General features: G+C 40.6%; 2 protein-coding genes across 2 annotated transcripts in view; one reads left to right on the top strand and one right to left on the bottom strand.

Moving 5' to 3' along the window:
- arxa (aristaless related homeobox a) overlaps nt 1-26,594 on the top strand; it is a 101,455-nt gene that overhangs the window by 48,461 nt on the left and 26,400 nt on the right. The window lies entirely within an intron of this gene.
- Nucleotides 1-26,594, bottom strand: part of pola1 (polymerase (DNA directed), alpha 1) — a 212,063-nt gene that overhangs the window by 17,087 nt on the left and 168,382 nt on the right. The window lies entirely within an intron of this gene.

Here is a 26,594-nt window from a genome sequence, read left to right on the forward strand (position 1 = left end):
TGAGCAGGTACAGAGAGCAAAATAAAGAGGGGAAAAGAAACATTGAAGTAAGAGACTGATATAAAAGAGACAAAGATAAAGTAAAAAAAAGTTTTTTAAAAAGTCCAACAACTAAAATCTGAAGGAATAAGACTCTACACTTGTAAAAGTTAATTTTCAGTGCCAGAGAGGTTGTTTGACAGTCATTAAAACTTACCACACCATTAAAAGGGTGCTTAGTCTTAAATGACTTGATGTACCTTTTTTTGGGCAAGATGCCGTTCTCGTGAAGCTTAGGGCGGAGCAGGGCGTCTGGTAGAGCAACTTCCAGATTACCGCGTTTAACTGCGCCGGAAGTTGCTCTACCATTTGCACTAAAATAACGGTGAGCGCTGTTAGGCGCGCCGTTATTTTCCCAGCAAAATCCGGCCCAATGTCACTTGGCTCCAGAGAACTCTGCAAACCAATGTCCTTGCTGGTAGGGTGGTCCAAGCAGCAAGGAGCTTACCAGTGCTCTGTGCTGGCAAGCTGCATAGTTTTAGCTGGTTAAACTCTAGCAGTACTTCTGCGCACACATGGGGTCCCTAAGCTGTGGTCTTGGATTCCTGGACTTGAAGACCTGACTTTCGCCCCTGCTGAGTGTTTATTGGACAAACAGAAATTCTACAGCTGTAGTTTTGTCAGTAGCCTGGTTCAGAGGCTTTTAAGCATGTCAAACACCATGGCTGACAAAAGAACTGTTGTGAAACTAAAAGAAAGATGTTACCTAGTATAAGGAATGCTAATTACTGATCCGTAGATAAATCCCAGATAACCAGTTTTCATTTTTTTTTAAAAGAAAGAATCTATTTGTTGCTTAAATAACATTGCTTACAGAATTTCTGAAAAGCTCTGTGCCCTCCATTTCAGCGTAGCAGACATACTGGGCTCACTTAGGTCAAAGGTAACCCGTTAACGCCTCTTATGTCCCAACACAAAAAACATTTCGTCCACAATCAGTTTGTAGGCTTTCGCTGCTCTTCAGGGCAGTGCATGGCTTTCAATCATCATCTACCCCAATGATGTCAAACTTGCCATATACGAAACTGCAAACTGTTTCAAACTCATGTCCTAAAATGCAAATTGGCAGTGTTTTAATCCAGTGTGCCATCCAGTTCTCCAAATGTGTTATTTTTATGTGGAAAGACAAGAATTCAACTTCAAATTTTTCCAGTAAACCCTAAAGTTCTCAATGCAAACATGTTTATCAATTATTACTGTTAAATTTTACAAACTGCTGGCAGAAATACCCCAAAATGATGGTGTGCGAGTCTCCTTTATAGAGTTTGGGCCAGTAAACATTCTAGAAAAAAAAACTCCCTCCTCACCCCCAAGACAGCTCTATTCAAACTGAGATGGCAGAATGCTCTGTTGGAGAATTGTCAATGTTGCTCCATACTGTGGGATTAAAAAGGTTTTTGAACAATATTTCTGCCCAGTGAGATGGAACATTTATGCTCCGTTAAGGTGTCCTTCTAGCAGATGGGCTGGGAATCAGCAAATCTTGCCTATTGGGAAAGATGCATCAACCCTCTCCCCACCCCCCCGCCCCCCACCAAAGATGCCTTCCTTAAAAAAACAAAGAATTAACAAGTAGTAATTAGCCAAAACAAAACATCTACAACCGAAGAAATGAAATGTACTAATTTGATCTTTTCAAATGCACCATAAGTAGGCCCACATTAGTTCCTGAAATGCAATTCAATAGAACTTTAAACGGAGGATGCACTTTTCCAGCAGGGTCATCTCAGTAACTTGCCACTCGACACAGCACCAGTGACGCACCATTTACAAGACACTTTTCTGAACTTTTACAGCATTTCAACTTTTCTCGTCGACACATTTTTCCAACAGAGGAATGAAGATGATAAAATAAAGTGCAGGTGAAGAACTGTAGTGAGTAGTGGTTAGTCATGCTAATAAAAAAGGCCATCTATCCTCCATGTACTGACCTGTGACAAACCGCTTTCAGAGTAATTTTACTGCTACTCTGGATTTAACTTTACTAACTGGTAGCAATTCAGCACATCTTTTCGTACCAGCAGTTATCTAAAATGCTACAATAATGACATCAAGAGTAGAATGGTGCGAGATTGGTTTTCTATTGTGCTGCTCAACTGGCATAATGCCCACTTTGAAAGCAATTCACTGCTCATCACTGAAATCCTGGCAGATACGACACTAAATGCCTCAACAGCTTTGCAAGAGGACCACACCATCCATGAACCAAAGCAGATAAGGGTGCTAAATTTGTCTGGAGGAGAGAAGAAAATTGCAAATAAAAGTTCTATTGCAAAGACTTCCCAGTAGATATTCTGAACATGTTTGAAGAAGATTTCATCCTTATAATGACACGAAAAATGACCACCTATGTCTGTGGTTTAGACCAACAATTTAAATCCCACTGAACTCACTCTAATCATTTGTCTATCAAACTAAACTGAATAAATGTTCAGAAAGATAAGGGCTTTGTAACCCACCTGTCTATTTTTCCAGTACTATTACTGACATATTAATACATAGGTTTTAAGGGGAAAAAAACTTTTCTTTTGCCTTTACTAGTTTGATGACATTTACCCAATACCACTTTATTCACAATACAAAATAAATTATTCAGTTATGACTACAATGATTCACCCTTGTCAAACTTTGGTCATTTTAAAACCTCAGGCTCTGCATTACATGTCACTCAAGCCGGAACAGTGCTGAGCTGTAAAGGTTCTGTAGGACTACAGATACCTTTTACATGTCTCTCAATGTGAGAAATGCAATATTGCCCATATATATATATATATACACACACGTGCGCTCGCACAGCACTGGTTACAGTCCGCACAGCCATCAGAACAGTTTTAAGTTTTGGCCATTTTTATTTCACAGTTCCACCTTTGGGAAATTGGTGATAAACAGAGTGGCAAGAAAAAAAAGATCAGATTGAATTTTCTTTAAATACAGAGCGAGAACTGCACACACTGCAGCTCACCGTTACAATGCCTGTGTGTGCCTGTAATCAATACGGATAACAGCTGTAATATCGGACCTACAGGCATGGAATTTTGCCAAGTGTTAGATGAATACAAATAAAACTCAAAGTCCTAATGTTAAAAAAAAACTGCTTAGCAAATAGTCAAAATAAAATTAGTCAGGATCAAAACGATATTCAGCCCATTATGAGACCAGCTGTAACAGACATTGTAAACTCAAATGGGGAGGTTTTGTGACATCATGAGATTACCAACGGGGAAAAGCCCATTTGCTTTATTGTGGCTATAATCTTAGCAACAGGAAAATAGCCAATTACGACATCAGTTCTCAGTTAATAACTGGTACTTATTGTAGATGATAATCTACTAAATTACCTGGAATTTTAAAATCTGCTAGTTCTATTCACCTCACAGAATTCAATAAGGTGTCGAAAGCAATATCTAATTAGACTTAAATCCTTCCATATAATAGAATTTAAGATTATTGGAAGAAAATCATCAACTTCCTTCTCCAAGTATAGGAGAAGATATTTGCTTTAACAATATATTTGGCAAAAGAACTAGGTTATCAAACAAGTTCAACTGGAGATTAATGATGACTAAACCTTTTAAAAAGATCTGCTTTGTAACTAACCGTAAACTCTCACACCAAATGTATCCAGGTAACTAGCCATGATTAAGGACATTGCTCTATTCTTTTTGCTTTAGAAATAATCTTTGGAACATTTATTTTGCATTTACTCAAGGTGCATGTGGCGGAACTCTGCACTTGGTGTCTTTACAAATGTAGGGTAAGTACACAAATAAATAATTTTTAAGCCATTTGCTTTCTGAATTCCCTCCCCCCCATTACATCTACAACTTGCATTTATATAGCACCTTTAACATAGTAAAAGGTCCCAAGGTGCTTCACAGGAGCGTAATCAGACAAAAATTGACACCGAGCCAAGGAAGGAGACATTAGAACAGGTGACCAAAAGCTTGGTCAAAGAGGTAGGTTTTAAGGAGCGTCTTAAAGGAGGAGAAAGAGGTGGAGAGACAGAGAGGATTAGGGAGGGAATTCCAGAGCTTAGGGACTAGATAGCTGAAGGCACGGCCACCAATGGTGGAGCGAAGGAAGTCAGGAAAGCACAAGAAGCCAGAATTGGAGGAACGCAGACTTTTTGGAGGATTTCAGAGCTGGAGGAGGTTACAAAGATAGGGTGGGGTGAGGTCATGGAGGGATTTGAACACAAGGAAGAGAAGTTAAATTCAAGGCATTGGTGGACTGGGAACCAATGTAGGTCAGTGAGCACAGGAGTGATAGGTAAACAGGACTTGATGCAAGTTAGGATAGAGGCAGCCAAGTTTTGGATGAGCACAAGTTTATGGGGGGTGGAAGATGGGAGGCCGGCCAGGACAGCACTGGAATAGTCGATTACTCCTATTGGATGCCAAATTTCAAATACATAAATGCAACTGGTTTAAAATAAAAATAAAACAGGTGACATTCATATTCAACTTCTAATATATTGAACTTTTTACATTGAACTGAGTTCTTTATATTTACGCATCTCACTTTCCTTCTATTCTCCAGCACCCCTGGAATTTGTGATTTGTTTTCTAACTCAAAAAGCTACAAAGCAGAAAAAAAGGACTACTAATTTGAAAGCATCCAACTGAACGCTTTGTTAAAATCTGTCTTTTCCATTTACATCTTCTGTTGTGCATGTTACATAGAATAAAATACACAGGGCAGTGTGTTTCTAGAAACTTGAGCAATTCAAGTAATAGGTTCAACAACACAAAGTTTGTCATCAGTACTCTTTGTGTGTTAAAGCTTTATAACTATTATCCTATGTACAAAATATTTCCTTTTCCCTGTAAATTCCACATTCCCATGCCAGAACATGCAGACCACTCTGCAGTTCTGCAACTCATATCAGACACCCACTAACTCATCTGTAAATGTCCAGTCTTTCCATAATTCTTTAACCCATATGGGTTGTAAATCATTCAGTAGCAGAAACAAGGGGAGAGCTCTTTGGAAATTTTCTTTAAATTGCCAAAACAATGTTCTCTTCCTAGATTTTCTCTGTCACACATCTCCTCAACACAGGAAGAACACAGACCTGATCCCAAGCCTCCACCAATGTTTCTCCACAGCTGATGCCCTTGGAGGTGGAAGAGTAGTTTCCAAGATCACAAGATAATTACAGATGAGGAAAGCCACTCAGTCCATCTTAATTCATCTACCGCAAGGCATCCTACAAATCACCCATTGCAGCATCCAACTGTTTCTTAAATTATTCCAGCATTTTTGCCTCACTACTCTATCCAGGAATTCGTCCCATGTGTTGATCAACTGTGAGGAAGAATTTCCTGATAGTTCAAAATTTACCTTTTTACTAGTTTGAACCTGTATCCCTTCATTCACTTTTGCAATTTACTTTAAAATTAATATTCTGGAGACTCCCCAAGTATCTATCCTTGACCCCCTCCTCTTCCTCATCTGCATGTTGCCCCTTGGCGAAATCATCGGGTCAGGTTCCACCTGTACGCTGATGACACCCAGCTCGACCTCTCCATCACCTCTCTCAGCCCCTCCACTGCCTCTTTGTTGTCAGATTGCTCATCTGACATCCAGTCCTAGATGATACGGAAATATCCTCCAGTTAAACATCGGGAAGAACAAAGTCATTGTAATCTACCCCCACTGCAAACTCCGTACTCTAGCTACTGATTCCATCCCCATCCAGTCTCAGGTTGAACCACACCGATCACGACTTTGTTGTCCCATTTGACCCCAAGCTGAGTATTCAAACCCATGTCCTCTCCATCACAAAGACTGCTTACCTCCACCTCTGTAACATCGCCTGTCTCCACTCCGCCTCAGACCATCTGCTACCGAAACACTCATCCGTACCGTTATCATATCCAGACTTGGCCATTCCAATGCTCTTCTGGCTGGCCTCCCATCTTCCACCCTAAAACAGTAGCTCATCCAAAACTGCTGCCCATATCCTATTGCACACCATGTCCCACTAACCCATTACCCCTGTACTCGCTGACCCACATTACCTACTGGTCCCCCCAATGCCTCAAGTTTAAAATCATCCTCGTGTTCAAATTTCTAAGCAGCAATACATATTTTGGGGATTGGGCTAAACAAAAGCATGGTCTGTAATCATGTAAACATACAAAAATCAAACAACCTTTTATTGGTTTTAGTTTTATTTTTCTTCATTCCTGCAGACGTTATCTTAAAAAAAACTTCGAACTTCATTCATGTCAGTAATTAACACTTATGATTCCAGTTATTCTACATCATAATGGCAGAGTTACAGTTTCATGATGTGCTGTTTTACATCAAATGTTCCTAAATTTACTCAGAGATGAAAAGGAATTTCTTTTAACGGGCTTCAGCTAGGCTTCCCACTGCTGATCACTATCTAGAGGCCTTGCTGCTAATCCTCAAGTGTGAATGTTGGGCAAATACAGGATCAGGATCAGATGTGATGCCCCCATGACAGAATAGTTGACTGGCATGCACCATCAGGTTATTGCAAGAATATTGGCCACCTGGCTGGGGTACCAGAGGATGCAGCGCATCCATGGAACTATACCGTAGCAAGGAGTTAATGCCTTTAGGTAGAGGTGAAAGGTGGCAAGAAGAAACAACAATATGCCAATAGACATGAAACAAAAAAAAAAGTATTTTAGTGGATGTTTACTATAAAATTCAACTGCCACCACACCAGGCCCATAGTTAGGTTAGGTTACTCAGGATATTTGTCAGTTCACTCTCCCATTTCCACCCCTCCCCCTCAGTGCACTTTATTTTTTTATGCATTTCATTATTTTCCTTCAAGATGTTTATGCCCTGAGAATTAAACACCTTGATTTGCAAAGCCAGTGTAACTTTTCAGATAATGAAACCAATCCTTTATGAAAAAGGGCCTGCGGCAGGTAGTGAGCGAACCAACACGAGGGAAAAACCTACTTGACCTCGTCCTCACCAATCTACCTGTCGCAGATGCATCTGTCCATGACAGTATTGGTAGGAGTGACCACCGCACAGTCTTTATGGAGATGAAGTCCCGTTTTCACACTGAGGACACCATCCAACATGTTGTATGGCACTACCACCGTGCTAAATGGGATAGATTCAGAACAGATCTAGCAGCTCAAAGCTAGGCACTCGTGAGGCACTGTGGGCCATCAGCAGAATTGTATTCCAGCACAATCTGTAACCTCGTGGCCTGGCATATTCCTCACTCTACCATTACCAACAAGCCAGATCATCAACCCTGGTTCAATGAGGAGTGTAGAAGCGCATGCCAGGAGCAGCACCAGGCTGACCTAAAAATGAGGTGCCAACCTAGTGAAGTTACAACACAGGACTACATGCATGCTAAACATTAGAAGCAACATGCTATAGACAGAGCTAAGCGATTCCACAACCTACGGATCAGATCAAAGCTCTGCAATCCTGCCACATCCAGTCGTGAATGGTGGTGGACAATTAAACAACTAACGGGAGGAGGAGGCTCCATGAACATCCCCATCCTCAATGATGGCAGAGTCCAGCACGTGAGCGCAAAAGACAAGGCTGAAGTGTTTGCAACCATCATCAGCCAGAAGTGCCGAGTGGATGATCCATCTTGGCCTCCTCCCGATATACCCAACATCACAGAAGCCAGTCTTCAGCCAATTTGATTCACTCCACGTGATATCAAGAAACGGCTGAGTGCCAAGGCTATGGGCCCCGACAACATCCCAGCTGTAGTGCTGAAGACTTGTGCTCCAGAACTAGCCGCGCCTCTAGCCAAACTGTTCCAGTACACTGGCATCTACCCGACAATGTGGAAAATTGCCCGAGTATGTCCTATCCATAAAAAGCAGGACAAATCCAATCCAGCCAATTACCACCCCATCAGTTTAATCTCAATCATCAGCAAAGTGATGGAAGGTGTCGTCGACAGCACTATCAAGCGGCACTTACTCACCAAGAACCTACTCACCAATGCTCAGCTTGGGTTCCACCAGGACCACTCGGCTCCAGACCTCATTACAGCCTTGGTCCAAACATGGATAAAAGAGCTGAATTCCAGAGGTGAGGTGAGAGTGACTGCCCTTGACATCAAGGCAGCATTTGACCGAGTGTGGCACCAAGGAGCCCTTGTAAAATTGAAGTCAATGGGAATCAGGGGGAAAACTCTCCAGTGGCTGGAGTCATACCTAGCACAAAGGAAGATGGTAGTGGTTGTTGGAGGCCAATCATCTCAGCCCCAGGACATTGCTGCAGGAGTTCCTCAGAGCAGTGTCCTAGGCCCAACCATCTTCAGCTGCTTCATCAATGACCTTCCCTCCATCATAAGGTCAGAAATGGGGATGTTCTTTGATGATTGCAGTGTTCAGTTCCATTCCAAACCCCTCAGATAATGAAGCAGTCTGTGTCCGCATGCAGCAAGACCTGGATAACATCCAGGCTTGGGCTAATAAGTGGCAAGTAACTTTCTTGCCAGACAAGTGGCAGGCAATGACCATCTCCAACAAGAGAGAGTCCAACCACCTCCCCATGACATTCAACGGCATTACCATCACCGAATTCCCCACCATCAACATCCTGGGGGTCACCATTGACCAGAAAATTAACTGGACCAGCCACATAAATACTGTAGCTACAAGAGCAGGTCAGAGGCTGGGTATTCTGTGGTGAGTGACTCACCTCCTGACTCCCCAAAGCCTTTCCACCATCTACAAAGCACAAGTCAGGAATGTGATGGAATACTCTCCACTTGCCTGGATGAGTGGAGCTCCAACAACACTCAAGAAGCTCGACACCATCCAGGACAAAACAGCCCATTCACCACCCTAAACATTCACTCCCTTCACCACCGGCGCACCGTGACTGCAGTGTGTATCATCCACAGGATGCACTGCAGCAACTCGCCAAGGCTTCTTCGACAGCACCTCCCAAACCCACAACCTCTACCACCTAGAAGGACGAGGGCAACAGGCACATCGGAACAACACCACCTGCACCTGTTCCCCTCCAAGTCAGACACCATCCCGACTTGGAAATATATCGTCATTCCTTCATTGTCGCTGGGTCAAAATCCTGGAACTCCCTTCCTAACAGCACTGTGGGAGAACCTTCACCAGATGGACTGCAGCGGTTCAAGGCGGTGGCTCACCACCACCTTCTCAAGGGCAATTAGGGATGGGCAATAAATGCTGGCCTTGCCAGCGACGCCCACATCCCATGAACAAATTTTTTAAAAAGTAATTGAAGAAAGTACAATCATACCGCACCCCAGAAAAAATACAGTCAATGCTGAAAGGTATCACTTTTTAAAATCTTTAAAAATCTGCCACATCTCTACATCTTCAATAAAAAAAAATCCAGAAGAGTCCTTTGTGAATAAAAATTCTAATTCATGATTATAGAGTAGTGTGACAACACCAATATTTATAATTTTACTGTCAGCTGGCTAATGCCATTTCAGAAAACCTTCAAGCGGAAAGTTATAGGAATTTGTTTGCATCATGCAAGAGTGTGACACTGGGCGTTCAACATTACTGAACCTGCTCGGGTTCCATTTCAAAAACAACGCACAATAAAAAAAAACTCAGGAAGAAAGGATCTAGATTGCTGTAAAACAGAGCTGGTATTGTGTAAACAAAAGGACAATTTTGAAACAAAATAGGTCCATGTAGACTGTGTGAATAAGTACTTTGTTTGAAAAAAAAAAGTTCCTTAATACAGTAGTTTACCCGGATTAGCACAAGCATTATCTGATACAAGTATAAATCCAAGACAAAAATGGAACTGTATTTTCCGAACACAAAGGAAGTTTGATCTCTGGCCTCATGCTGACAGAAAGACCCAGTTTCAAGTCAGTTTCTTGTAGCAACTGGTTTTAGTTTTTCTCCCCTTCCAATTTTTAGACTTCTCTACAAAGTGCACAGGGCAAACACGTTCTAACGTATTCCTGCTTCATGAGCAGTGGAGGCAGACAAAAAAACAGTACCACATCCCTGATGCCAAATTCCCAGAACCATCCAGCCCTTTCTAGTGAGTGACCTCAAGGATGTGTTTTTTTTTAAACCTCATGTTTCGATGCTGTATGTATTTGCCCTATGCTTCTCTAATATTGAAACAAAGATTGATGCAGGTCAGGACTTCAGCCCAAAGACGAAAGATTTTGGCCAATGCTTTCAGCCCAATGCTATTTCCTCCCCTTAGTGTCAAAGATAGATAACAGACTATTGGTCAGTTAGGTGACCTACTTGGGGTTAGCTTTTTCTCTTCGTTCATGGGATGTGGGCGTCGCTGGCAAGGCCAGCATTTATTGCCCATCCCTAATTGCCCTTGAGAAGGTGGTGATGAGCCTCCTTCTTGAATCGCTGCAGTCCGGGAAGATAATCAGTATAGACTTGAATAAAAGTTGGAATCCATTTACCTTTGACCATCCTTGGAATTTGACAGCATTTTCACAGTGAAGAGTTATGACTCAGGAATGTCTAAACTATAGCGCTTGCAGTACAGCACATGAAACTCAAGCAACTCAATTCTATTTGTGCTTATACTTCTGACTCACTGGTTTGAATTACCTAGGACTGGAAGGTTGGAAAGGACTCTTTTTAATACTGTTTCGTGAATCAAGCCTAAATGAGAACACTTGGATGTGTTGGCATCCATAGCTTGAGTTAAATCCAATCAATGGGAACGTTAATTCAAACTTTATATATGGCATGAGGTTCCATGGTATGCACATATATGACCAGGAAAACAGAAAAACTTGGACAATGCATTCCTTTCGACCACTCACCATGAACAGTTACAGGAAAGTTTGTTTAAAAAAACCATCAAAATTAGATTTTAGAAATGAAACATATTACAAATTGATAAAATATGAATTGCGACTTGCAACACGGCTTCTGGAAAAGAGAGTGATCTTTTATCCTGGTTGAATTTTTTTGTGGAGGTAACTAGGTTGATGGATGAAGCTAGCCCTGTCAACATTGTATGTTTGGACTTACTAAGAAAGCTCTTGACAAGGTGCCGCACAATAGGTTACTTTTATAAGATAAGAGTCCTGTGGGCTAGGAGGGCAGATCCTGGATTGGATAGGGAATTCGCTGAGTTCTCACAGGCAGAGGGTTGTTATTAATGGAAGGTGTTTCTGCATGGAGACTGGTTACTAGTGGAATCCTGCAGGGATCCGTGTTATGACCACTGCTCTTCACGATCTATATTAATATTGTGGGTACTGTCTGCAAGATCACAGGCGACACAAAGATTTGTGCTAGTGTTAGGTCTCCCGATGAGAAATAAAAAAGGTTACAATCTGATCTAGATGCGATGGGGGTACGGGCTTGCACCTGGCAGAAGTCATTTAATGTAGAAAAATGCAGTGTCATGCATGTGTATAGGGTTAACATCAAGCATGTACACATCATGCTTGGTACAGAGTTAAAGTAGGAACAGGACCTAGGAGTTATAGTACATATAGGAATTAATGTCAGCCATGGCTCAGTGATAGCACTCGTGCCTCTGAGTCAGAAGGTCGTGGGTTCAAGACCCATTCCAGACTCTTGAGCACATAATCTAGGCTGACACTTCAGTGCAGTATCGAGGTAGTGCTGCACAGTTGGAGATGCCTTCTTTTGGATGAGACGTTAAACCGAGGCCCCGTCTGCCATCTCAGGTGGATGTAAAAGACACATTATTCCTAAGGCCTTAGGATGCCATAGATGAGAATGCTGAACAGTAATTTCTTTGGGTGGCAGTTGAGTGCGTATATAATTGGCAGCTCAGCCGAACTGAATACTGGAAAAATATTCTAATTGAGTCATTTTTCCCCTCCAAGTAATCCTGTGTTACATTCATAGTATCACAGTAGGTACAACACAGGAGGAGGCCATTCAGCCAATCATGCTGATAGCTTTGAAAGAGCTGTCCATTAGTCCCATTCCCCTGCTCTTTCCCCACAGCCCTGTAAATTTTTTTCCCTTCAATTATTTATCCAATTCCCATTTGAAGGTTACTCTTGAATCTGCTTCCACTACCCTTTCAGGCAGTGTATTCCAGATCATTACAACTCGCAGCATTAAAAAAACATTTCCTCATGTCGCCTCTGGCTCTTTTGCTGATCACCTTAAATCTGAGTCCTCTGGTTACCGACCCCTCTGCCACTGGAAACAATTTCTCCTTAGTTACTCTATCAAAACCATTCATGATTTTGAACACCTCTATCAAATCCCTCCGTAACCCACTCTGTTTTAAGGAGAACAACCCCAGCTTCTCTAATCTCTCCACATAACTGAAGTCCCTCATCCCTGATACCATTCTAGTAAATCTTGTCTGTACCCTCTCTAAGACCTTGACATCCTTCCTAAAGGGTGGAGCCCAGAATTTCAAATCTTACCTGCATGAAGACTGTTGCATTTAAGGAATAGTTATCTATGTACATAACCTAATAAGTGGTAACACAAAATTCTAAACCAAGCTGAATAGGCACTTCATTTAATGCCACTCCATAATTCTCCTGTAATACAAAATGTTACAGTGGACTGCCTGTAATCACGGCAAGATTCTGCTTGGCACAAGTCGCCAAGACACAAACTGCTAACAGCAAACGTTACAGGCAAACCTTTTTCTTGCAGATTCTATGTCACGATACTTAAAAAGTAAATTTGAATTTTATAAAAACAATTCAGTTTTAAAAGATTCTATCATGCTTGACAAAGAATGTTATATTGCTCACACCTTTTACAGTTTTATGGAAAACAGCTCCCCATTTGTTTTATTTGTGGTCATTAAACTGGGGGATATTAGTACGAGGCATGTATCATCAGCACCAAGCACTTCCAAGTTAGGTGCAGCACGGCCAGTTCCAGGAGGAAAGCTCCAGCTACTTTTGCCCCAACAGCATACCTGAATTTTCATTTCAATAGAGTACTCCAATGCACCAGTAACAATTCTATTTCTGACACAAGCTACTTTCTGGCACTTTTTTGACAGACTGCCAGTTTGTTTCAAAATAGCAGCAGTTCTATACCAAGGTCCTGTGTCCAGTTGGAACCAGGTTGGCCAAAAGCATTTCACGCGAGGCCCTTACAGCTAGCAAATAGGAGAAACTTACACCTCCTATGTCTGACGTGAAAGGAGGCGTGCAAACCACAGTCCCCAGTAACAGCATGCTTTAGTCTACCGAAGTGAATTCATGCAAGGATTTGCACTATCTTATCCTTATTTTCCAATTTAAAAGTAGTGTTCCCTTTGAGAGAAATTGTAAAACTGGCCACCACCTCAAACTTAATAAATAAAACACACTGGTATTAAAAAGCTACCTCACCATACCATGGTGAAACATGGTACAAACCCAAAGAAAGCCACTTATATCCACCACAGAAAGCCAGCAAGCAATCGAGAAAGCTGTTCCAGAATATCTCACTTCCCCTTCCCTCTAATACAAATTTGGATTATATGGCTCATTTTTAACCTGCCAACAATTGCAAACGCTTTTGTGAACGTCCACGAGCCCCCGAGCCAATTGTGAAGTACAATACAAAGAGCCATTTTCTGTGATGTAGTTTATATTAAAGTTCAAAGCACTTCAGTGAAATTGAAGTAAATAAAGCAATCTTTTTTCTAGTTTCTCAACTAGGTAAACTACTTGAGACTCCAAATGCAAAAATCACTTGGGAGCTTTTTTTTTGTAAAGATGTTCACATCTTTTGTGTGAATTCTGCAACAGATATGAAACAACAAAGTCAAAATTCATATTCACAGACATCTACAGCATTTATAATACAAATCAAATACAATACCTGAGATCCTCATCATTACCCCTGCATTCTAGTCTAAATCATAACCTTAGTCCTACAGGTGGGATTTCATAATTTAAAAATAAAATCAAAAATGGGGGTAGATACAAATAAACATGCCAAATTGGATAACACACACTTTCATAAATGTTCTTTTGATACACTGAAGAAAATATCTATGAAATAGAAAACAAAAGCTGCATACAATTCATCAAACCTAATGGGCTCTTGCTAAACCAGACTTCGTTTTAAAAATCAAACAATTAGTGAGTCACTTTGACCCCAATTTTTTGATACAAGGTTTCTAATTGAAGGGTAATAAAAGAAAGTACTACTATGTTAGAGCGTGGAAACATATTCAACACTTCCTTTAAATGTGACAGAAAAGCATTCTTCCCGTGTGAAAAAGATTAGTTCTGTACTTTAGAAGAAATTGAGCTTTTTAAGTAGCAGTTGCTTATATAAAAGAAAATGTCCATATAATCTTAAGAAGATATCACTTGTATACTAAAGCAGTTTATAATAAACACAGGCTGTCAAACCTTTCGAGTGATAAGTTATCAGCCATGTGTCAGAATGATCCTCTGAGGTTTGAAAAGCATGTGTTTACCATAACTGCTGTACATTAGTCTAACAGAAGTTATCAACCTCATACTTTCTGCAAAGTAAATTTAGTGTGAACAGTCAAATATACACTCTCATTGCTAGGCCACTATTCCGGGTGGATGTGCTGCATGAGCATTCACTGTGAATAAAGACATTTTATGACCAACATTTTAACTTCTGCAAACCTATGAATAGCCTCTGTTTAAAGTAAGGCATGAGCGGGCTGGTGTCAACCAGTGTACCACCTGTAGCTGAATAGCATTGAGGATCTGTTCAGTACTTAAGTGCTGGGAGCACACTGGCAGTAATGTAGACTTGAATTCTGTGGGTAAACCCCTCCTCCCTCCTCCCCCACAATACATTGTTACATATAACACATTATTAAAATGTATGCATCCTTCAATAGTAGAAAGAATTTCAATAATCGTTCATGGAAGGGGAGGGAAAGGAATCTGCAAAGAGCATTTGTGACATTTTTTTTTAAAAAGAGAAACTACATGAGCTCGATGGAGGCATCCCATCGCAAACTCGGTTAGATTTCTCAATATCCTGCTGGTTAATAAACACTGAATAGTCAGTCAGCCAGCAGTAAGTGAAAGTTATGTAAATGTTGCAGTAAATGGGGTGTTAATGAAAGAGTTACTAAAGTCATTATGTGACAAAAAAATGCCCAATGAACAATCCAATACTAGGTCAAATCAGTAAAGTTAAAAATCAGTCCTGTAAAATTTGTGATCGTGGAGACAACTCTGGACCATGGATACAGGAGCAGTAGCAAACTGGTTGAGACTTTCCTTATGGTCGTTGTGGGGAACACCAATTTTGCATCTGGCAGCAGTAACAACAAAACTACTGCAAAGTCTAACCATTAGCAGAGGAAGGTAGCGAGGTAGAGGGTTTAGGGGGGAGAATTTCAGAGCAAGAGGCCTAGGCCGCCAATTGTGGGATAAGAGGGCAAAATCAGAAGAACAGATAGTTTGGGAGTGTCGGGGTGGGATTTGTAGTACTGAAGGAGACTACAGAAGTGGGCAGAGGTGAGGCCATGGAGGAATTTAAAATTCTTCCTCCTGTGTTTAAAGTTGATACCATGGTGGATTGGGAACCAATACAGGTCAGCAAGGTCAGGGGTGAAGGGTGAGTGTGACTTGGTGAGAGATAGGATACAAGCAGCAAAATTTTGGATGAGCTGATGTTTGTGGAGGATGGGAGACTGGTCAGAAAAGCATTAGAATAATTGAACCTGGAGGTGACTATAGCACGGATGAGGGTTTCAACAGCAGATGGGCTGTGGTAGGGGTGGAGGCAGGTGATATTGTGTAGCAATAAAGTAGGCAGTCTTTGTGATGGGAGAGGATTTGGAGTCAGAAACACAGCTCAGGTTTGAACAGGATTCTGTTTCAGTCTGAGATGGTAGCCAGGAAGAGGACGGAGTTGGGGGGTTCTCACGTGGTGACAGCATGGGGCTGGGAAGAGAAGCTATTTCGGGAGATGCTCTGGCTACGATCGGATAGGCAAGAGTGGAACCAAGCAAGAATATGTTAAGTAACATATTCGTCTCAAAACAAAATTATCATCCGTTGCTCTCTCCTGTGGTCAGTAAACTTGAATGAATAAAAATATTTTAAATTCTGCTGCAGAAAGGAAACACACATTTCTCCAGCCTGCCTGGGGCAAATAGTGCTTAATGTCATACAAAGCACAATGAATACACCTAAAGAAAGACACATCCATCAGAAAAATTAATTCTTGCAATATTCAAAACTTGGCGAAGCAGAGGGAACTTGACCCTAATGCCAAGCATTTTCATTGTCACTCAAAGTAGGTTGAAGCTACGTGTCCATTTAGATAGAAAGACATAGATTATTCAGCGTGTCCTTTGCAGCATGCCTGTGCTTCAGTGCCACCATATTACAAGTACTGCAGCATTAAAAATTGTCACATCGCCAATCAATAGTGCAGAATGTTGAAAAGAATTCCAGATCGCTCTTGTTAAATGAGTTACTATTACTGAAATATATGATCCATTTCGATTATATAAGCACCATCATGCTCATCTTTCATCCCAATTACAATCTCTATCATTTCCTCAATCTAGAAGCTGTTTTCAATCAACATATTCACTTATTACAGTGGGTTATGTGCTTGCTACCACCTCTTCTTGTATTGAATTCTTGATTGGACAAGCCCTCTGAATTTAACATGCACCATGATTGCATGTATCAAAAACAGGGTGCCAATCACAATCTTTAAAAGGCTATTCGCGTTATACTCCATCACAGAAATGAGTACCAAAGTGCATTCAAAATACAGGGCTGGCATGTAAAACCAGGGTACCTCAGAGAAAGAATCTCATTATAGCAACCATGTCATGAGTTTCTGCAGAAAATGCCAGATAAATTGATTTTATTTGTTTCTCCACACTTTTGTGTGTCCCATTCTTTCATAATTACATGCTTTAATCGTTCTTTTTGCCAATTACAGGCTCTCATTTTCTATACATTTTTCCATTGCTCGTTTTGTTCACTAGCTGTTTTCTCCTTTCTGCTTCTTTCTCTATTGAAGCTGTGCACTGGAGGACAATACTATACTCTGAACAAGCAAATGAAAGAATAAGTATAATAGGATTCAGATCTTGGACAATTACTTAAATTCATCGGCTCAATTCCCTGCAATAATGCTCATAAAAGATTTTCAAAATCATTCAATAAAGCAAGTACATAAGACATGCAAATGTCATTATTTCAAACAAAAAGGTTCTATTTTCAAATAATTTGTGTAAATTTGTCTTTCAGTTTCTTTAATTCATAAATTAGCATTTTATACAAGCTCTGAGCATTTACTCACAGCAGAAATCAATATTCTACATCAGGGAATGTGGTTCATAATATGGAAAGTTTTTTTTTAACATTTTGGTTGCCGGTATGATTATTCTGCTGGGGCTGTAAGTGAAGGCTCATCAAGGCAAGGGAGGTCAATACTGAACAACAGAGCATATTTCATTTTTGCCCTGTCTTTGTCTTGGTGAGTAAAGGCCCAAAGGTATAACTTTATCCCTACACATTAAGGATTTATACCCCCCAAACCCCTCCCCCCGCCCCCCCGCTACGATGCAAGGGAGCATACCAAGTAGAATGCAGATTAATCCAGAGCACCTTTGCTACATTCAGATCTAGGGTGTTATTATGAGCAGTTTGTAGTGCAGACTTTCAGCTATTTGGAACTGGATTGAAATCTTTTAGTACCCTTGCAGCCAGACAAAAGGAACTTCAATCCCATCAATTGGGCTGGATTCAAACCCAGATCCCAGAGATGAAAAGGTCAGTGGCCTAAGGCACACATATTTTAAATTGACCAAGAGTTGGAGAGGAGATCTCTCATAAGTTTGGATAAAACCTAATGAAGTCTCGTAACTGATACCACAAATCAGCATTTATAGGCGTACATTCCAACAGATTGCAGTTCCCCAATACAAAAATACATCAAGATGTCAATGGAAGAGAAGTTTGTGATGTTACTTCTTGCAGAAACATGAACAAGACAAATGGACAATTCAACATATGTACATTTTCAAATGGAACATCATGTCTAATAAGGGATGGACACAAGTTAGAAAGACTTTTTTTTGTCAATACCGGTGACAATTTAGTGTTCATAGCCAGGAGAAGAAACAAAACTAATCCTCCACCGCAAGATGTGCATCTACCTGTCTTATATGGCAGATTAGAATCTGGGATATTGTAACATATGAGCACAAAATCCAGAAGTCTAGCAAAAAGTTATTTATGCTGTAGTTACACTATGTGGATAGCTAATGAACATTTAATTTTCAGTGTAACTGCCACATTTACAGTGCAGCGTAACTTATCAAGAAAAGATTCTGATGCATCCTAACAGATTCCTGTACCGCCCCTCACCACCATCTTGATGAGAGAACAACAAAAAAAGTGAAAGTTTTAAAGAATTTTTAAATATCTGGAGACGCTTGCACAATACCAGGAAGGGAGGAAAGAGAGATTAAAAAAAGCAAAATAAAAGGTGAACACAAGACAGAGTCACAAACATGATAAATCTGGGCATCAGTTCACTGGTTTCTGCACTAGCTCAAAGGTGAGGTCCAACAGTGAGGCCAGCCTTGTTGACTCTGGCACCAGAAATAAGTTTTGAAACTGGGGCTTGCAAACCATCTCCAACTGATGATTTCTATGATTGGCGGGGTGCAGCCAGCCCTGCCTGCGCTGTTGAGTGGCTGCTCACCAGCCGGGGGCCCAGACATCACGAGTGGATAGCACCACTTAAAGGCAGCCTGCAGTCTCTTAAAGGGATGGTGCACTATGGCTGCAGGAAGTGGTGGAAGTCAATGGTGAAGTGAATCTGTGCTGCAATATAGTGAAGCATGGTGATGATGGGAACTCTGGAATTTTTAATGAGCAACAACTTGGCTGCCCAAAGTTTGCGGGACTGTTATATTTTCAAAATATAAGATACGGGTCTGAACGGAGATCAGAAATCGCACACGTAAAACACAGATGCAGGTCCCATCTTTATATGCACTTCAGGTAGTGTAGCTAGCTGTCTGAGAGGTACTCACTCATGCTCTTTTCCCAGAATATCATGTAGAATTGGAGTTTATAATTAGAATCAAACCATTCTTTATGCTCAACACCTCGGAGTGCTGAGCCTTGAGCAAGGACAAATACACGAGTAACAGAAAGGGTGGAACAAGGGTAATGCAGGGGATGTAATATATTTGGATTTTCAAAAGGCTTTCGATAAGGTACCGCATAGTAGACTCATGACTAAGATCAGAGCATGTGGAGTCATTACAGAGTCTTTAGAAGCGTAGATGAAGCAAATGTCCAGGGTTAGACATTAAGATGCTTCAGTGGAAGGATGGCTACAAATACAGGTCAGCACTTTGTGAATGCTTAGGTGCTGATTTTAGTTCAAACAGGAAAACTCTACATTACTAGCTTACTTTCTCTACATTAAACATCTTTATAACTTTAGCATAACGTGAAATCATCCTCGAGATCCACAAACACTAGGCAGTTTCCCTAATGTATCACCATGTGACGATGTTATCATTTTGAATTCTTCCTCGAAAATAAAGAAATTCAGTCCAATGTGGATGGGAAATACTCCATTCTTCGGGAGGTAAAGCAGCAAGAGATTTCCTCCTAAGAGAACCATAAGACTATAAGACATAAGAGATAGGAGCAGGAGTAGGCCATTTGGCCCCTCGAGCCTGCTCCGCCATTCAATGAGATCATGGCTGATCTGATTTTTATCTCAACTCCACTTTCCCGCCCTTTCCCCATATCCTTTAACTCCCTCGCTGATCAAAAATTTGTCTAACTCAGCCTCGAATGTATTCAATGACTCAGCCTCCACAGCTTTTTGGGGTAAAGAATTCCAAAGATTCACAACCCTCTGGGAGAAGAAATTCCTCCTCATTTCCGTCTTAAATGGGCGACCCCTTATTCTGAGACTATGCCCCCTAGTTTTAGATTCCCCCATGAGGGGTAACATCCTCTCAACATCTACCCTATCACGTCCCCTCAGAATCTTGTATGTTTCAATAAGATCTCCTCTCATTCTTCTGAACTCCAATGAGTATAGACCCAACCTGTTCAATCTTTCCTCAAAAGACAACCCTTCCATACCCAGAATCAACCTAGTAAACCTTCTCTGAACTGCCTCCAATGCAAGTATATCCTTCCTTAAATAAGGGCACCAGAACTGTACACAGTATTCCAGGTGTGGTCTCACCAGCACCCTGTACAGATGTAGCATGACTTCTCTGCTTTTGTACTCCATCCCCCTAGAAATAAAGGCCAATATTTTGTTTGCCTTCCGGATTACCTGCTGCACCTGTATGTTGACTTTTTGTGTTTCATGTACGAGGACACCCAGATCCCTCTGTACCGCAGCATTTTGTAATATTTCTCCATTCAAATAATATTTTGCTTTTTTATTTTTCCTCCCAAAGTGGATGACTTCACATTTGCCCACATTATATTCCATCTGCCAAATTTTTGCCAATTGGCTTAACCTGTCAATATCCCTTTGTGTCCTCATCGCAACTTGCTTTTCCACCTATCTTTGTATCATCAGCAAATATGGCCACAAGACACTCTGTTCCTTCATCCAAGTCATTGATACATATTGTAAATAGTTGAGGCGCCTGCACTGATCCCTGCGGCACCCCACTAGTTACAGATTGCCATTTTGAAAATGACCCTTTTATCCCGACTCTTTGTTTTCTGTTAGTTAGCCAATGCTGGATCCATGCCAGTATATTACTCCCAACACCATGAGCTCTTATCTTGTGCAGTAATCTTTTATGTGGCACCTTATCGAATGCCTTTTGGAAATCCAAATATACTGTATCATTGGTCCCCCTTTATCCACTTTGCCTGTTACTTCCTCAAAAGAACTCTAATAAATTTGTCAGACATGATTTCCCCTTCATAAAACCATGTTGACTCTCCCTGATTGTATTATGAGTTTCCAAATGTCCTGCTACTACTTCCTTAATAATGGATTCTAGCATTTTCCCAAATGACAGATGTTAGGCTAACTGGTCTATAGTTACCTGCTTTCTGTCTCACTCCCTTCTTGAATAGGGGTGTTACGTTTGCGGTTTTCCAATCCGCTGGGACCTTTCCAGAATCTAGTGAATTCTGGAAGATTATAACCAATGCATCCACTATTTCTGTAGCCACTTCCTTTAAGACCCTCAGATGTAAGCCATCAGGTCCAGGGGACTTGTCAGCCTTTAGACCCATCAATTTACCTAGTACTTTTTCTCTAGTGATAGTGATTGTTTTTAGTTCCTCCCTCCCCTTTGCCCCTTGATTTTCTACAATTATTGGTATGTTATTAGTGTCTTCTACTGTGAAGACAGATACAAAATATCTGTTCAATTCCTCTGCCATTTCCTTGTTTTCCATTATTTCCCCAGTCGCATCCTCTAAGGGACCATTGTTTACTTTAGCTACCATCTTCCTGTTTTCCTTTTCTGTGACCTAGGAAAGCGGAAGCTGCTGCACTTCAGGCCAAAAGTAAAACAACTTTCCAACTGTCCTGAGAAAGTCATGCTCCTAGAGTACAGGAGAACCTTTAGAAATTAATGGAATAACCTTCCCATTCAGTTTCCGTAACAGGTTCATTCAACGCAACAGGGTTTCACTTGTCCCCAAAATATCAGAAGCAATTCCAACACTGCTAAGGTTGTCAGATTGTGGCAGATTGAGTGACTGCTAAGGAATGGAGGGAGACACACTAGCAATATGAACTCTATTTGTAGCTCCCTGTTGGCTCCTCACCTGATCCTTTTTAAGCTAGGTATGAAGTCTTCCTTTGTCAAAGAAATTCTGTCTTCCTGCAGGTGACAAGATGAAGTAAAGGGTTCTCCCTCTACCACTACAGGGACTTTGCACAACTTGTTAGCCCAGATTAGAACCTTATCTATGTTCATGCAATTTGTTTATCCAACTGGTTGGAAAGTAAATCTCTATATGGAGCTTTTCAACATATCAGGAAGTCATGGCCAACCCGCTTGGATGGTTAGGAGTAGGCAGTGCACATCTGTTAGTAGTGCTATATTGGTAAATAACAAACATCAGTGATGAGTATCTGTGCACAAAAATACTTATAGTAGGATATACAAGTTACATAACCAGCTGTTGGCAGCAACCGAACTGACGACTTCAACCAATACATTACCAGGTGAAGCAGGAATTGACTGAATCACTTATATATAAAAAAATGTAGTACACACTTCAAAACTAGAAATCAAGAAAGATTGCATTAAATTTCTAAAACTTTTGCACAAAGGATAATAACTTCTATTAAGAAAGCCCCAAAATTAGGTCCAGTGAATGGAATATACACTTTACGTATACAGTGTTATACTTTACTTTGAGGATCCTTAATAATCTCACTATACGGTTTGAAATTGGTTCCTTCTTGGGTACTGGAGAAGAACCAAAAATCTCCTTGACCCACTTATATTTATCTCTTGTTGGCCCGTTGAGGTGCAACCTTTACCATGATTATAGAATAGCGGGCCCACGTTATTTGTCTCCCCTAGCTGAAGGAAGCTCCTTTATGACAAGGGACTGCTATGGAGATAGGAAACAAAGAGAAGCAAGGAACCAATTCAAATATTTTTTTTCTCCTGAAAGTGCAGCAACAGAGCAGTGTTACCAAAGATGGGGAAATAAAAACTGATGTATATTGAAGTCAGGACTTAGATGCATTAGGGACTAGGAGAAAACCATGTGCCTGCACAGTTACCTCAATGTGCCAAACTCCTAGAGACAGCCTTCTTCTAATAGCTTGTTATTGTTTGGATAATTGCCTATTTGTTTGTACATGAATAATGAACAGAACTTCTGAAAAAACATTTTAATATCTAGCAACTTTAAATGTTAATTTGTTGAAAAGCAGATTGTACTAAGTTTCAATAATCTTGAACAAATGGACTTTTTTGACTATACATAAAAGGTAGTTAAAATCAAGTCTTGGCTAAAGCAACAATTTAAGTATAGATGTTCTCCAGATTTGTTGAATAAGGCCAAGATTATCATCAGGACATACTGAATAAAATTAAGAATTGTGCAGGAGACTGTAGTACATTTTTGTTGGCCAGACGCACGATGCTGAAAAGCAACCACAAACTGACCTTTGGAATTGAACAAGGTACTGTCACCATCAAGCATTCAAAAGCTGTTTTCTTTAATGTGCAACTAGTATTTAATGAGGCTTGCAATGTAATCAGTGTGGTTGGCTGGTTAAATATATTTCAACTCCCAGTAAATCAAAAGTTGTGATTTTAATTTAACCAATCAAAAAGTATCCTGTCACAACTGCTTTCCTGCCTAGTGCTGCAAAAGTTACCTTTTGCACTATTATTGGTCTTCTCTTAGTCCATAGCAGTCTCTTGTCATTAAGAAGCTTCTTTCAACCAGGAGACAGGCAACAAGCTACTCCCATCCTGTTTATAAATGCAATAATAGCAAAAGGAGCTTGCATGGCCACATAGGTGGCATGGATTGGGCCATGTGCTTTTGGGAATCTTGCCACCCTGAAAAAGTGAACAGCCTTCTCCTGTCGATGCTCCAAAAAAAAAATGTGAAATTACGTATAAATAACAAATTATAAAAAGGGGAACGCTCAGAAAATAGAGTCCATATATTGTTAGGTACAGTAGGGCTTGTTCACCTTGTTTAAGCCATGAAGCTGCAATATTTCAGTTCTTTGGGGCATATACTTAAGTGGCCTAGCCCTTCAGTTGGGAGGGTTTTGTTTGCTTAGGGAAAGTAATGAACCTGTCGGCCCAGCAAACAATGCCTCATTCACCTGCTGTATGCAGTGGTGCACTGCATGTTAGCTGACTTGGCATATGCCACCAATGGCACCCTGAAAAGAGCAAGTGGCTTCGAAGTTCAAGGTAGTTTTATTGCCTGTCCTACAGGAGGTTAGAAAATCTGGCTGCAGAACGTTGAAACATAAGCAGTGAAAACACAGCTCCTCTGACACATCGAGGGAACTGCAGTACGGTTTACATATTTGGCTCTCAGGACAGATACACATCTGCTGATCCCTCCTCTGATACAGACACACCTACCTCCTCTGTTCACCCTCCCTACACCCCACCCCTCTCACCGGAGCAAGAGGAAGTCCCAGTGGAATGGCTATGCTACATGCAGGGCACTGTTGCCTATTTCTGGAAAACTATCTTTAATGGTAGGGGAGGACATCAAATTGAAACTGTAAAGGGGTAACAAATTAAAGATCCAATCAATCGAAACTTTAAGAAAAAAAAGTGCAATGCAAAAAAAAGGAACAAAAACAAGTTCTCCTAAATCACATCAAAAGAGTCATATAGGATAGCTGAAAGAGTACTTCCAGAGGCTGTGTGGCCGCAGGAGTGTGCTTTGCTCCAGCTTTTGCAGCTGCAGTGATGCACTGGAATTTCCAGGGATACAAGGGCATACCCCCAAATTTATACATAACTAGCGGCCATAATGAGGCCTGTGCCATAGAGCAACACGAGCCTGCTAATCCCCCAGCAGAATGCCTGGGTCACATGCAAATTGGGCGAATCGCCTGGATCCCAGTTTTCTGCCACCAGCGGGCAAGAGTGGAGTTTCAGCACCATAATGAAGTCATTTCACAAGTCTCGTCATCTCTGCTATACTTGTTTCCTCTTCCAATGTTTCGGTTATTTTACAATAAATGAATTCTGAATAAATGATTGGATCTTTAATTTGAATAATTAGAAGTAAGTAAAAGAAAATACGCAAATTATTTAACTGAATTAATTAAAGACTTAGTTTGCCTAATTATCTGCCCAGTTTGGTAAAGCGCCCCCTTGTGCGTGTGCAAGTGAAAGTGATCACGATTTGCAAAAGAGATTTATCAAGAACGAATGGTGTGGAAAATTGAGACAGACCATTAGGTTAAAAACAAAACAACTTTAAAAGTTTTCAGGTTCAGGATATTCTGTAACCTTATACTCCAGATAAGAGAGATGTAAACAGAAAACCCTCAAGATGCTAGTTTTTTGAAACGAAAAGTGGGGAATAAACAGGTTGGACAGCATCTCATAGGGGCTAACGTTTCAGGTGGGAGGCATTTTCTGTTCTTATTTCAAAAAGGTACAGCTGGTTCTTCAAAATTGTGATGCAGATATAAGAAATAGGAGGAGGAGTAGGCCATACGGCCCCTCGAGCCTGCTCCGCATATCTGATTGATTGTTCTTGACCTGTACTGATCACATTTGGATTATAAGCGGTGTCAACTTTGGAAGATACTAGAGGCCGGTCCAACAGGATTAGCATTTTCTAGTTTTTCCAGTGCTCCAACGGCAATTTGTGACTTTTTAAAATTTAACGCAACATTTTCAGAATTGCATTAATCCCTGAACTTCTAGTTACAGCATTTATTGTGCCAAATCCTACAAGTGCCGAGAGGCTGTTTCCCCTGGCTAGAGTCTAGAACTATGAGGCACAGTCTGAGGATAAGGAGTCGACTGAGATGAGGAGAACTTCTTCACTCAGAGGGTTGTGAATCTTTGGAATTCTCTACCCCAAAGGACTGTGGATGTTGAGTCATTGAGTATATTCAAGGCTGAGATCGCTAAGACTTTTGGACTCTAAGGGAATCAAGGGATATGGGGATCGGGCAGAAAAGTGGAGTTGAGGTTGAAGATCAGCCATGATCTTATTGAATGGCGGAGCATGCTCAAGGGGCCGTATGGCCTACTGCTATTTCTTATGTTCTTATTCCAATTTATTCAGTAAGGTTAAGGTCAAAATTATATATCTTCCCTTTAAATATTCACCTGCTACATTACCTTAATTTGTCCACTGTGGTCTGTTAGAAGTTCCTCAATTAAGGTCAAGTAACTGTTTCTATTAAAAAGTGATAGAGTATAACTGAAAAATAGCCACTAAACCATTATGAATGCAAGAATATCTTTCCTCTTGACTTGCAATTACCAGTTATTGTGAAAATGTAGTTACATGATGAGCTTTTGTCTTTAAGTTGCAATTACATGGTTTTTTGATACCACAATATACCAAAAGAACCTTGGTTTATCAAATTTGGTATCCTTAGTCTACAATTAATTTTAAGATCACCACTTTCTGCTACTTGTCAAACTACATCAAGCGTACAATTAAGAGAAAATGTGGAGTCAAAGAGGTAAACTAGTGCACTCAAGAAATGCTCAGCCTCAATAAACTCACACACAGAACTCCCAAAGATGGCTAGTCTACTGTCTCAACATTGAATGCTCAATTTTAGGCTTTCCTCATGCTTTTAAGTTATGACCATGATGAGCAGTTTGCTTTAATAAAAACTTTATCTTAAATCCAACACTTTGGGTTTTTATTCAGTTTGTATTTGTATAGATGCTTTAACTGAAGTGAAATTGGCCAACTGATATAGAAAGAAGAGTCTAAAAAAACGTAACAGGACGGGAAGAAACTGGGATAAATATTGTTTTACCAAAGTGGATCCACAGTGAGGTTTTCAGGGCAGAAGAAAGAGTAATATATTCAACAAATACTAAACTTACTTATTGCATTCTAAATACATTGTGCATCAATTGATCACTTATTTTGTAAGAAATTAAATTCAAAGCACTGCGTAGGG

Source organism: Heptranchias perlo, chromosome 11 (assembly GCF_035084215.1).
Source record: "Heptranchias perlo isolate sHepPer1 chromosome 11, sHepPer1.hap1, whole genome shotgun sequence".
Taxonomy (NCBI): Eukaryota; Metazoa; Chordata; class Chondrichthyes; order Hexanchiformes; family Hexanchidae; genus Heptranchias; species Heptranchias perlo.